This window comes from Xenopus tropicalis, chromosome 4 (assembly GCF_000004195.4).
Source record: "Xenopus tropicalis strain Nigerian chromosome 4, UCB_Xtro_10.0, whole genome shotgun sequence".
Taxonomy (NCBI): Eukaryota; Metazoa; Chordata; class Amphibia; order Anura; family Pipidae; genus Xenopus; species Xenopus tropicalis.
In genome coordinates, this window is record NC_030680.2 from 145,635,126 (window position 1) to 145,647,211 (window position 12,086).

Below are 12,086 nucleotides of genomic sequence, written 5' to 3' on the forward strand. Positions count from 1 at the left end.
ATAGGGCTGTTCTGCCCCCAATAAGGGGTAATTATATCTTAGTTGGGATCAAGTACAGGTACTGTTTTATTATTACAGAGAAAAGGGAATCATTTAACCATTAAATAAACCCAATAGTGCTGTTCTGCCCCCAATAAGGGGTAATTATATCTTAGTTGGAATCAATTACAAGGTTCCGTTTTATTTCTACATAGAAAAAGGAAATCAGGTTTAAAATTCTGAATTATTTGATTAAAATGGAGTCTATGGGAGATGGGCATTCCGTAATTCGTAGCTTTCTGGATAACGGGTTTCCGGATAAGGGGTCTGATACCTGTATATATATATATATATAAAAAAAGACTCACTCTATCTCTATATATATACAATATAAAGATGGGTACTGCATACTTAATGCAAGAAAAAAAGTGTTTATTGAAAAAAATCCAATGTTTGGGGGCCTGTCTGTGTTCTTCCTCAGGCACAAACCACCATATATATATATATATCCTGATGACGATCCTATTAGGATCGAAACGCGTTGATGCGATGAGCTAATAAACAAACAAACTCTTGTTTTACCTTTATATGCTGTGAGTGCTTTCTACATATCCACTATATATATGTATATATATATATATATATATATATATACATATATATATATATATATATATATATATATATATATATATATATGGTGGTTTGTGCCTGAGGAAGAGCACAGACAGGCCCCAAAACATTGGATTTTTTTCAATAAACACTTTTTTTCTTGCATTAAGTATGCAGTACCCATCTTTATATTGTATATATATAGAGATAGAGTGAGTCTGTAGTTCAGTGCAGAGAAAAGAGACTTTTTATACACATATAGGTATAGGTACCGTGCATATTTCCCAGCTGGCCTCCCCAGCATTCAGAGCTTGTTTCTGTGTGCACTGTGAAAAGAATACTATTTTCATTTTGAAAAATCCTTTTTGCTTTGCTGGTATATTAAAAGAAATGACAGATGGGTCAGGCTCTGATCGCTGCGTTCTAACATTTGGAATAGCAAGTAACATATTTGATGGAGCTGGCATGATTTGATACTGTTTGATTCAAGCCACAATCTGAGAGCCACTAGGATTTCACGTTGAAAATAATTAAAGGAGTTGGAAACAATTAGAAAGCACACATTTTGAAAAGTGACAGATGTTCTACATGTTTAAATTAGACAAAAGGATATAAGAATAATTCATGGGTCAGATTAACAACTGCTGTAATTTTATCATCTAATTTGTCAGGCAATATGGAAGCTCTTGAAACATGTAATATCTTAAGAGTTTCAACAATAGAAGACTAAATGGAGTGTGATCGACGCCACAAAACAAATGCAAGAGGGGTTAACATGGTCGTAGCTTTCTATACAAATGCTAAGGGGGTTGAGCAATAACTGAAGCAATGGGTGTCTCAGTCCGTAACCAATACTAGCCAATCAGCAGTTAGTTCTTAATGGTAAGGGTGGTTCTGGTAATAAAATAAAATTCAGGTATGGGACTTGTTATCCAGAATGCTCGGCACCTGGGGTTTTCCAGATAAGGAATCTTTCCATAATTGGGATCTCTACAATAAGTCTGCTAAAAATAATTTAAATACTGAATAAACCCAATAGGCATGTTTTGCCTCCTATAAGGATTAATTATATCTTGATTGGGATCAAGTACAGGTACTGTTTTATTATTACAGAGAAAAGGGAATCATTTAACCATTAAATAAACCCAATAGGGCTGTTCTGCCCCCAATAAGGGGTAATTATATCTTAGTTGGGATCAAGTACAGGAACTGTTTTATTATTACAGAGAAAAGGGAATCATTTAACCATTAAATAAACCCAATAGGGCTGTTCTGCCCCAATAAGGGGTAATTATATCTTAGTTGGGATCAAGTACAGGTACTGTTTTATTATTACAGAGAAAAGGGAATCATTTAACCATTAAATAAACCCAATAGGGCTGTTCTGCCCCCAATAAGGGGTAATTATATCTTAGTTGGGATCAAGTACAGGTACTGTTTTATTATTACAGAGAAAAGGGAATCATTTAACCATGAAATAAACCCAATAGGGCTGTTCTGCCCCCAATAAGGGGTAATTATATCTTAAATGGGATCAAATACAAGGTACTGTTTTATTTTTACAAAAAAAAGGAAATCTATTTTAAAAATGTGAATTATTTGATTAAAATGGATTCTATAGGAGACAGGCTTTCCATAATTCGGAGCTTTCCGGATAACGGGTTTCCGGATAAAGGATCCTATCCCTGTACTTATCAAACTTTCCATAATTATAATTATAAACAATTTAAATATTTATTAAATGCTTCCTTCACACACAACCCCCCCCCCTACGATCCCCCACCCCCTGAAACAAAAACCACACACACAAGACCTGAGGCTTTCACATACATACAGCACATACATACATACCAACTATAACCCAGGACCTACATGTGATGTTGATATATAGAGTTGTTTGGAAAAACTTGATTAAGAATTAGAATTCACAACTGAATCTTGTGAATTCTATCTATCTATCTATCTATCTATCTATCATCTATCTATCTATCTATCTATGTATCATCTATGTATCATCTATCTATCTATCTATCATCTATCTATAATCTATCTATCTATCATCTATCGATCTATCTATGTATCATCTATGTATCATCTATCTATCTATCTATCTATCTATCATCTATCTATCATCTATCTATCATCTATCTATCTATCTATCTATCTATCTATGTATCATCTATGTATCATCTATCTATCTATCTATCTATCATCTATCTATCATCTATCTATCTATCTATCTATCTATCTATCTATCTATCTATCTATCTATGTATCATCTATCTATAATCTATCTATCTATCTATCTATCTATCATCTATCTATCTATCTATCTATCTATCTATCTATCTATCTATCTATCTATCTATCTATCTATGTATCATCTATGTATCATCTATCTATCTATCTATCATCTATCTATAATCTATCTATCTATCTATCTATCTATCATCTATCTATCTATCTATCTATCTATCTATCTATCTATCTATCTATCTATGTATCATCTATGTATCATCTATCTATCTATCTATCTATCTATCTATCTATCTATCTATCATCTATCTATAATCTATCTATCTATCTATCTATCATCTATCTATCTATCTATCTATCTATCTATCTATCTATCTATCTATCTATCTATCTATCTATCTATGTATCATCTATGTATCATCTATCTATCTATCATCTATCTATAATCTATCTATCTATCTATCATCTATCTATCTATCTATCTATCTATCTATCTATCTATCTATCTATGTATCATCTATGTATCATCTATCTATCTATCTATCTATCATCTATCTATAATCTATCTATCTATCTATCTATCATCTATCGATCTATCTATGTATCATCTATGTATCATCTATCTATCTATCTATCTATCTATCATCTATCTATCATCTATCTATCTATCTATCTATCTATCTATCTATCTATCTATCTATCTATGTATCATCTATGTATCATCTATCTATCTATCTATCATCTATCTATAATCTATCTATCTATCATCTAAAACAGTAGGTTTACTCTGTGTCAATCAAATATGATGACCCTGGTGCTGAACACTCATCTCACATTAATTCTAAATTGCGTTTAATTAGTTAATACACTGTATCGAAAAAGTAAGAGATTTTTTTTTATATATATATATAATTTACCCGGCTTTACAATTTCATTATATTGGAATAACTGTCACTTACAAACAATGCTTTGCTCTACTGTAGCCCCTTTTAAGCCCATTTAAACCTCTAGACACTCAAGATAATTGAGTTGTACTCCTTTAATGTACTGGTTTAATACATCTACAGGAAGATACTTTTCCTTTGTATGTTTTTTATCATTCTAATTAATTAATTAATTAAAACCAGAGACTTTATTATTGGGAAGAAACAGGAAAATAATGTTTTACAGAAATGGCTCAAATGTTTTGTTTTCCAGTTTGATGGGAGGGCAACAATATGCTTAAACCCCGTTCATTCCTAAAGGAACTGCCTATGTGCCTACTCACATCTATCTATTTCTCATAGGAATGAATGATGATTCCAAGCATTTTGATGCCCCTCCTCAATGCTGGCCCCATGTCCCATTACCCTTAAGCTAATTTCTATTGGTTGCACATTTGAACTTGTTGTGAAGTTGTGGAATTCCCTCCCTGAATCAGTTGTACTGGCTGATACATTATATAGCTTTAAGACGGGGTTGAATGGGTATTTAGCAAGTGAGGGAATACAGGGGTAGGGGAGATAGCTCTCAGTACAAGTGAGGGAATACAGGGGTAGGGGGATAGCTCTCAGTACAAGTGAGGGAATACAGGGGTAGGGGGGATAGCTCTCAGTACAAGTGAGGGAATACAGGGGTAGGGGGGATAGCTCTCAGTACAAGTGAGGGAATACAGGGGTAGGGGGATAGCTCTCAGTACAAGTGAGGGAATACAGGGGTAGGGGAGATAGCTCTCAGTACAAGTGAGGGAATACAGGGGTAGGGGGGATAGCTCTCAGTACAAGTGAGGGAATACAGGGGTAGGGGGGATAGCTCTCAGTACAAGTGAGGGAATACAGGGGTAGGGGAGATAGCTCTCAGTACAAGTGAGGGAATACAGGGGTAGGGGGGATAGCTCTCAGTACAAGTGAGGGAATACAGGGGTAGGGGGGATAGCTCTCAGTACAAGTGAGGGGAATACAGGGGTAGGGGGGATAGCTCTCAGTACAAGTGAGGGAATACAGGGGTAGGGGGGATAGCTCTCAGTACAAGTGAGGGAATACAGGGGTAGGGGAGATAGCTCTCAGTACAAGTGAGGGAATACAGGGGTAGGGGGGATAGCTCTCAGTACAAGTGAGGGAATACAGGGGTAGGGGGGATAGCTCTCAGTACAAGTGAGGGAATACAGGGGTAGGGGGATAGCTCTCAGTACAAGTGAGGGAATACAGGGGTAGGGGAGATAGCTCTCAGTACAAGTGAGGGAATACAGGGGTAGGGGAGATAGCTTTCAGTACAAGTGAGGGAATACAGGGGTAGGGGAGATAGCTCTCAGTACAAGTGAGGGAATACAGGGGTAGGGGGATAGCTCTCAGTACAAGTGAGGGAATACAGGGTTATGGGAGATAGCTCTCAGTACAAGTGAGGGAATACAGAGGTAGGGGAGATAGCTCTCAGTACAAGTGAGGGAATACAGGGGTAGGGGAGATAGCTCTCAGTACAAGTGAGGGAATACAGGGGTAGGGGGGATAGCTCTCAGTACAAGTGAGGGAATACAGGGGTAGGGGAGATAGCTCTCAGTACAAGTGAGGGAATACAGGGGTAGGGGAGATAGCTCTCAGTACAAGTGAGGGAATACAGGGGTAGGGGGGATAGCTCTCAGTACAAGTGAGGGAATACAGGGGTAGGGGAGATAGCTCTCAGTACAAGTGAGGGAATACAGGGGTAGGGGAGATAGCTCTCAGTACAAGTGAGGGAATACAGGGGTAGGGGAGATAGCTCTCAGTACAAGTGAGGGAATACAGGGGTATGGGGGATAGCTCTCAGTACAAGTGAGGGAATACAGGGGTAGGGGGGATAGCTCTCAGTACAAGTGAGGGAATACAGGGGTAGGGGAGATAGCTCTCAGTACAAGTGAGGGAATACAGGGGTAGGGGGGATAGCTCTCAGTACAAGTGAGGGAATACAGGGGTAGGGGAGATAGCTCTCAGTACAAGTGAGGGAATACAGGGGTAGGGGAGATAGCTCTCAGTTCAAGTTGCCCCAGGGACTGGTCCAATTGCCATCTTGGAGTCAGGAAGGAATTTTTTCCCCTCTGGGGCAAATCAGAGAGGCTTCAGATGGGGTTTTTGCCTTCCTGGATCAACTGGCAGTTAGGCAGGTTATATATAGGCATTATGGTTGAACGTGATGGACGTACGTCTTTTTTCAACCCAACTTACTATGTCACTATGTATCTTCCACACATTTTATTATAGTTTCTATTGGAGTTTGCAGTTGGCATTACCAACGCTGAATGGTAAACATCCCAGTGCTCTGAGTGGCCTCTTGTTCTATCCCTTCAGAGATTCTAATGTTCCAAATAGCTTATTGCCCTTAGCTGCCTACAAGATTTTTCATACCCCACAAATCTAGCCCTACTCTAAACTAGATATAGCCTAAAGTATTTTGGCTATAGTTCCCCATTAAGACCCCCTTCACACATAGAACCAAAATTCAAAATATATCTATCTATCTACAAAATAGGTCAATCTATGTACGTCCAAGTGTTATATTACAACTGTGTGTTGTAATACCTTATTGTGAATTGCAGTCGCCTCGTTATTCACAATAAAGCCTGTGTAATAGAGATATAGTTTGGGGTCAAACTATATCGGAGTGTTCTTTTAGATGGTTTTCACTTTATTATTTTACTACCAGTTCCCTGTATGTTGTGTTTTACTACTACTATTCTTAGGGGCACATTTACTAACCCACGAACGGGCCGAATGCGTCCGATTGCGTTTTTTTCGTAATGATCGGTATTTGGCGTTTTTTCGGAAAATTATCGCAACTTTTTCGTTGCCATTCCGAATGTTGCGCAAAATCTGGCGATTTTTTCGTAGCGTTAAAACTTGCGCGAAAAGTCGCGCCTTTTTCGTAGCCATTCTGAAAGTTGCGCAAAATGTTGCGATTTTTTCGGAGCGTTCGGATTCATTCAAGCTTCAGTATGGTGACTCCAGGTTGGAGCTGCAGGGTGCCATTGAGCCCTATGGGAGACTTTCCTTGGGCCGGGTTGGAGTTGCAGGGTGCCATTGAGCCCTATGGGAGACTTTCCTTGGGCCGGGTTGGAGCTGCAGAGTGCCATTGAGCCCTATGGGAGACTTTCCTTGGGCCGGGTTGGAGCTGCAGAGTGCCATTGAGCCCTATGGGAGACTTTCCTTGGGCCGGGTTGGAGCTGCAGAGTGCCATTGAGCCCTATGGGAGACTTTCCTTGGGCCAGGTTGGAGCTGCAGGGTGCCATTGAGCCCTATGGGAGACTTTCCTTGGGCCGGGTTGGAGCTGCAGAGTGCCATTGAGCCCTATGGGAGGCTTTCCTTGGGCCGGGTTGGAGCTGCAGAGTGCCATTGAGCCCTATGGGAGACTTTCCTTGGGCCGGGTTGGAGCTGCAGAGTGCCATTGAGCCCTATGGGAGACTTTCCTTGGGCTGGGTTGGAGCTGCAGAGTGCCATTGAGCCCTATGGGAGACTTTCCTTGGGCCAGGTTGGAGCTGCAGAGTGCCATTGAGCCCTATGGGAGACTTTCCTTGGGCCGGGTTGGAGCTGCAGAGTGCCATTGAGCCCTATGGGAGACTTTCCTTGGGCCAGGCTGGAGCTGCAGAGTGCCATTGAGCCCTATGGGAGACTTTCCTTGGGCCGGGTTGGAGCTGCAGAGTGCCATTGAGCCCTATGGGAGACTTTCCTTGGGCCGGGTTGGAGCTGCAGAGTGCCATTGAGCCCTATGGGAGACTTTCCTTGGGCCGGGTTGGAGCTGCAGAGTGCCATTGAGCCCTATGGGAGGCTTTCCTTGGGCCGGGTTGGAGCTGCAGAGTGCCATTGAGTCCTATGGGAGACTTTCCTTGGGCCGGGTTGGAGCTGCAGAGTGCCATTGAGTCCTATGGGAGACTTTCCTTGGGCTGGGTTGGAGCTGCAGGGTGCCATTGAGTCCTATGGGAGGCTTCCAAAATCATGCTAAGTCTGAAAGTTTCGCCCGCCCCTTACGAGCGCTCAATACGAAAAAGTCGCGACAAGATCCGAGTGAATTGTAATGGCTACGAAAAACTCGCGTTTTTTTCGCGCAAATCGTATTGGTAACGAAAAAGCCGCGACAATTTCCGAAAAGTCGCAAAAAAATACGAAAAAGTCGCAAAATGTTCGTTTTCCTATCGGAATTTTTCCAATTCGGATTCGAATTCGTGTCTTAGTAAATCAGCCCCTTAGTGTGTACGGTTTGACTCGCTGTAGTTTGTTCTTATGGAGTAGCCTAGTTTTCGTTTGTAGAAATGTTTTCGGCAACTGCTGTTTCCTTTATTTTATCATATGATATCATTATCATCGCTGTCCTTTCTTTGATCATTTCTTCCTGTCCTATTTCTGTTTTTTTATATGTATATATAGAAAACCATATCTTTATTTTGTATTCTCTTTCTCTATCATGCATGACCAGTTCATCGGCCTAGGCCGAAACCGCCACCAACACCTCCATCCATTCAAACGCAGACAAACTTTTTAAATCAGAGGCTCAAGGGCATGAATAAGCAAATACCAAGTACTGTAATGGCTTCATTTTATTTCATTTGTATAGAGTAGCCACTTTTGTCGCTCTTCCAGTAAACCTGCTATAAGGACCCACAATGCACGGCGGTTCACAGTTTTGCATTGTTGGCTCCTTTGGGTTATGTAGCTTTTAGCATAGCTTAGTTCCGCTGTAGGCCTCAGAGCACTTTCAATATGTCCATTTTATGTCGAGCAATGTCTGGCACATACTACATTTTCAAATCTGAATGTCAGCACAAAATAACATTGTTGTTACATAACATTTTGCATGACAATTTTAATATTTATAAGTTTGGAACAATGTCTGAACTGTTTTCTCAATATAATGTACATGTTTATTTTTTATTTGTCAGTGCTCCAGCTGGTAATTTAATATTTGAAATTCTGATCAAAAAAGGAACGGCATCGCTCGTACTGAAATGTATTTCTGGCTTATATTCGGTAACGTTGATCTTCGTTAAAATAAAGCTCAGCCTGATATCTCTGCACATATTGACATTTATAAAAGCGTTGTGTTGGCTAATAGGGACGGTGGACACTGCTCAACAGCATATAAAAAATTAAATATTATATATAAATGATGAATAAATGTAGAATATAGCAAGACACTGTTTTTATTTCTGCTTTCTAAAACTTCTTCTTCTTCCAAAGACCCTTGAAGAAAGTGTATGCCTATAGTATAATAGCTAACTATAATAGATTAAATAGACATTTATATACATATGTATAATATACAAGGACAGAGAGCCGCACACACAAGGACTTAACAATAAAGTGAAAAAATGTATTGAAAAAAATCCAACGTTTCGAGTACTGACTGTATTCTTCCTCAGGGACAAACCAAATGTATAATATACAGTAGCCACGGATATCCTGGAAAATATATCCATTGTATCCGTTGCAATTGTCTATTGTAGAAAATATTGCACCCTCACAAAATATACATATTGTAGACATTGGATTTATATGATCTGAATATGATCTCAACCAGATTCCTTGCACAGAGCCCTGTGCCTTTATATTGAAATATAAAAACTCCTTTATAAGTTTCTCTTGTTATACTTGCTAATGCCTGACTGCTATACAGACTGTGATTGGTTTGCCATACATTCAGGGTCGGGCCCTGCAGGTACCCCCACTGGCTGTATACCCCTTACCCCTAACCTCCCACAGGGGGGCCCCCGCTGAGCCTCCCTTACCCCCTGCAGGGGCCCCCACTGAGCCTCCCTAACCCTCCGCAGGGTCCCCCACCCGACATCCTCCCCTGAGCACGCATACGTTTAATGCGTCAGGGGAGGAACGGTCAGCCGGTTAAGTGTCAACAAGGGTCGGATCTGGGCCACGGCCCACCGGGCTTTTTCCCGGTGGCCCAGTCTGACTCTGCATACATTCTTCTATCCTTTGTTGGACAATGCTTGAAGATGTCTTTGTCTTAAAAGTGGTTGATCCTTGTACAGTATTTTCACATTAATTTCTATCAATCTATACATAATGTAGTGAATAATGTACCCCCTATTGTACAGTATAAGGATATTATAAATCGTTGAGCAGCTTCTGACCAGATTAAAGCACAAGGCCGAAGGGACTTCTAATTAGTGATGAGCAAATCTGTCCCATTTCGCTTCGCTATAACATTTGCAAAACTTCAGAAAAATTCGCAAAACGCAACTTTTTTGATGTGTCCACACCTATTTTGACAAGTCCAAGCCTATTTGACCCAACCAAGCCCATTTTGATGTGATCACACCCCAAATTGTCGTGGCCTTGCCTATTTTCATGCAACTGCGCCTGTGAATGCGCCAAATTTGACGTGACCACTACTTTTTTTTTGGTGGCCATTTTGCAAAAAAAATCTGCCATTGTTGAAACACGGAAATTCGCCGTAAATCCATGCCTGATGAAAAATTTTGCTCCTCACTACTTCTAATATCTCATATTTTACAACCGGGTGTACATTGCTTAGTATAATACACAAGTTTCAGCCAGTCATGTGACAGAATTTACATCACTGAGCACCTATTATAACTGATGACATCACTAAGCACTGTTTATAAGGATATACAGTAATATACAGGATATTCATGGCTTATAAATCTATTATGAGATAAATATACCTTTGTAGACATTTCAGAAGATCCTATATATAAATATAAATATATATATTTGTTTTTTTTAGTCCCTATCTATAAAGTTCAAACAGAAGTACTTTTGGCTAGTTCATTTACAGTGAGTACAAGCAAATTCTAAGTACAGTACAAATTTCAGGTTTCACATTTTTAATTAATGTTCACATTGACTACATTTATAAAGATAAAAGTGTTTGGATTGTTGCATGAAGTACGGTTGTTTGTGAGCCGACTGATAAAGAATCTCTCCTTGCCTTACTCTCGAATAAGAGGGTGATAAACAGCAGGAAGTAAGACGTGTAGACAAAATCTCTTCCCCCTGTCTGCAAAATCAAGCACATTGCACACCATATGCCTTGGTATCTATGAGTGAAACAACAACTGCATGTTTGATACATGGAGCCAGATAGTTAGATTTGTAATCCAAATTCTTCCTTCTAAAAACAAAAGTTTCATATGAACTTCTCCAGTACTTATGCAAGTGATTGCGAGATCATTTGACGTTAATTTGGCTCCACAAAGTCAAATGTGTTTTACTTTATCGACACAAAACTAGTTGCAGCATTGGATTTCTGATTTAAAAATACCCATAGCTGTGTGTTAGTTTTTAGGGGTATAATAGCTAATGTATATTATATTATATGGTATATTATAGCACTAGGTCTGATTTGGCAATAATTGCAGGCAAATGTGGCCACGATTTGGTTAAACCCACAATCACAATACAAAATAACAGGAACAGTTTTTGTTGTTGTCGTGAAATTCACTTTGACTATTGATAAATGTTCTTGATTTGGAGACGATTAATCAACCTACTAAAATAGAATCATGTATCATGGTGTATCTGTTATCCAGAATGCTCTGGACCTGGGGTCTTCGGGGTAAGGGATATTTCCATAGTTTGGATCTTATAAATCATTTAAACATTAAATAAACCCAATAGGGCTGTTCTGCCCCCAATAAGGGGTAATTATATCTTAGTTGGGATCAAGTACAGGTACTGTTTTATTATTACAGAGAAAAGGGAATCATTTAACCATTAAATAAACCCAATAGGGCTGTTCTGCCCCAATAAGGGGTAATTATATCTTAGTTGGGATCAAGTACAGGTACTGTTTTATTATTACAGAGAAAAGGGAATCATTTAACCATTAAATAAACCCAATAGGGCTGTTCTGCCCCCAATAAGGGGTAATTATATCTTAGTTGGGATCAAGTACAGGTACTGTTTTATTATTACAGAGAAAAGGGAATCATTTAACCATTAAATAAACCCAATAGGGCTGTTCTGCCCCCAATAAGGGGTAATTATATCGTAGTTGGGATCAAGTACAGGTACTGTTTTATTATTACAGAGAAAAGGGAATCATTTAACCATTAAATAAACCCAATAGGGCTGTTCTGCCCCCAATAAGGGGTAATTATATCTTAGTTGGGATCAAGTACAGGTACTGTTTTATTATTACAGAGAAAAGGGAATCGTTTAACCATTAAATAAACCCAGGTTTTATTGATTTTTTAGTAGACTTGAGGTATGAAGGTCCAAATTACGTAAAGACTTCTTATCCGGGATACCCTTGGTCCC

The 12,086-nt window shown here is 39.4% G+C and overlaps 1 protein-coding gene across 27 annotated transcripts in view; it reads left to right on the top strand.

The window, feature by feature from the left end:
- Positions 1 to 12,086, top strand: part of cadps (Ca2+ dependent secretion activator) — a 314,914-nt gene that overhangs the window by 195,202 nt on the left and 107,626 nt on the right.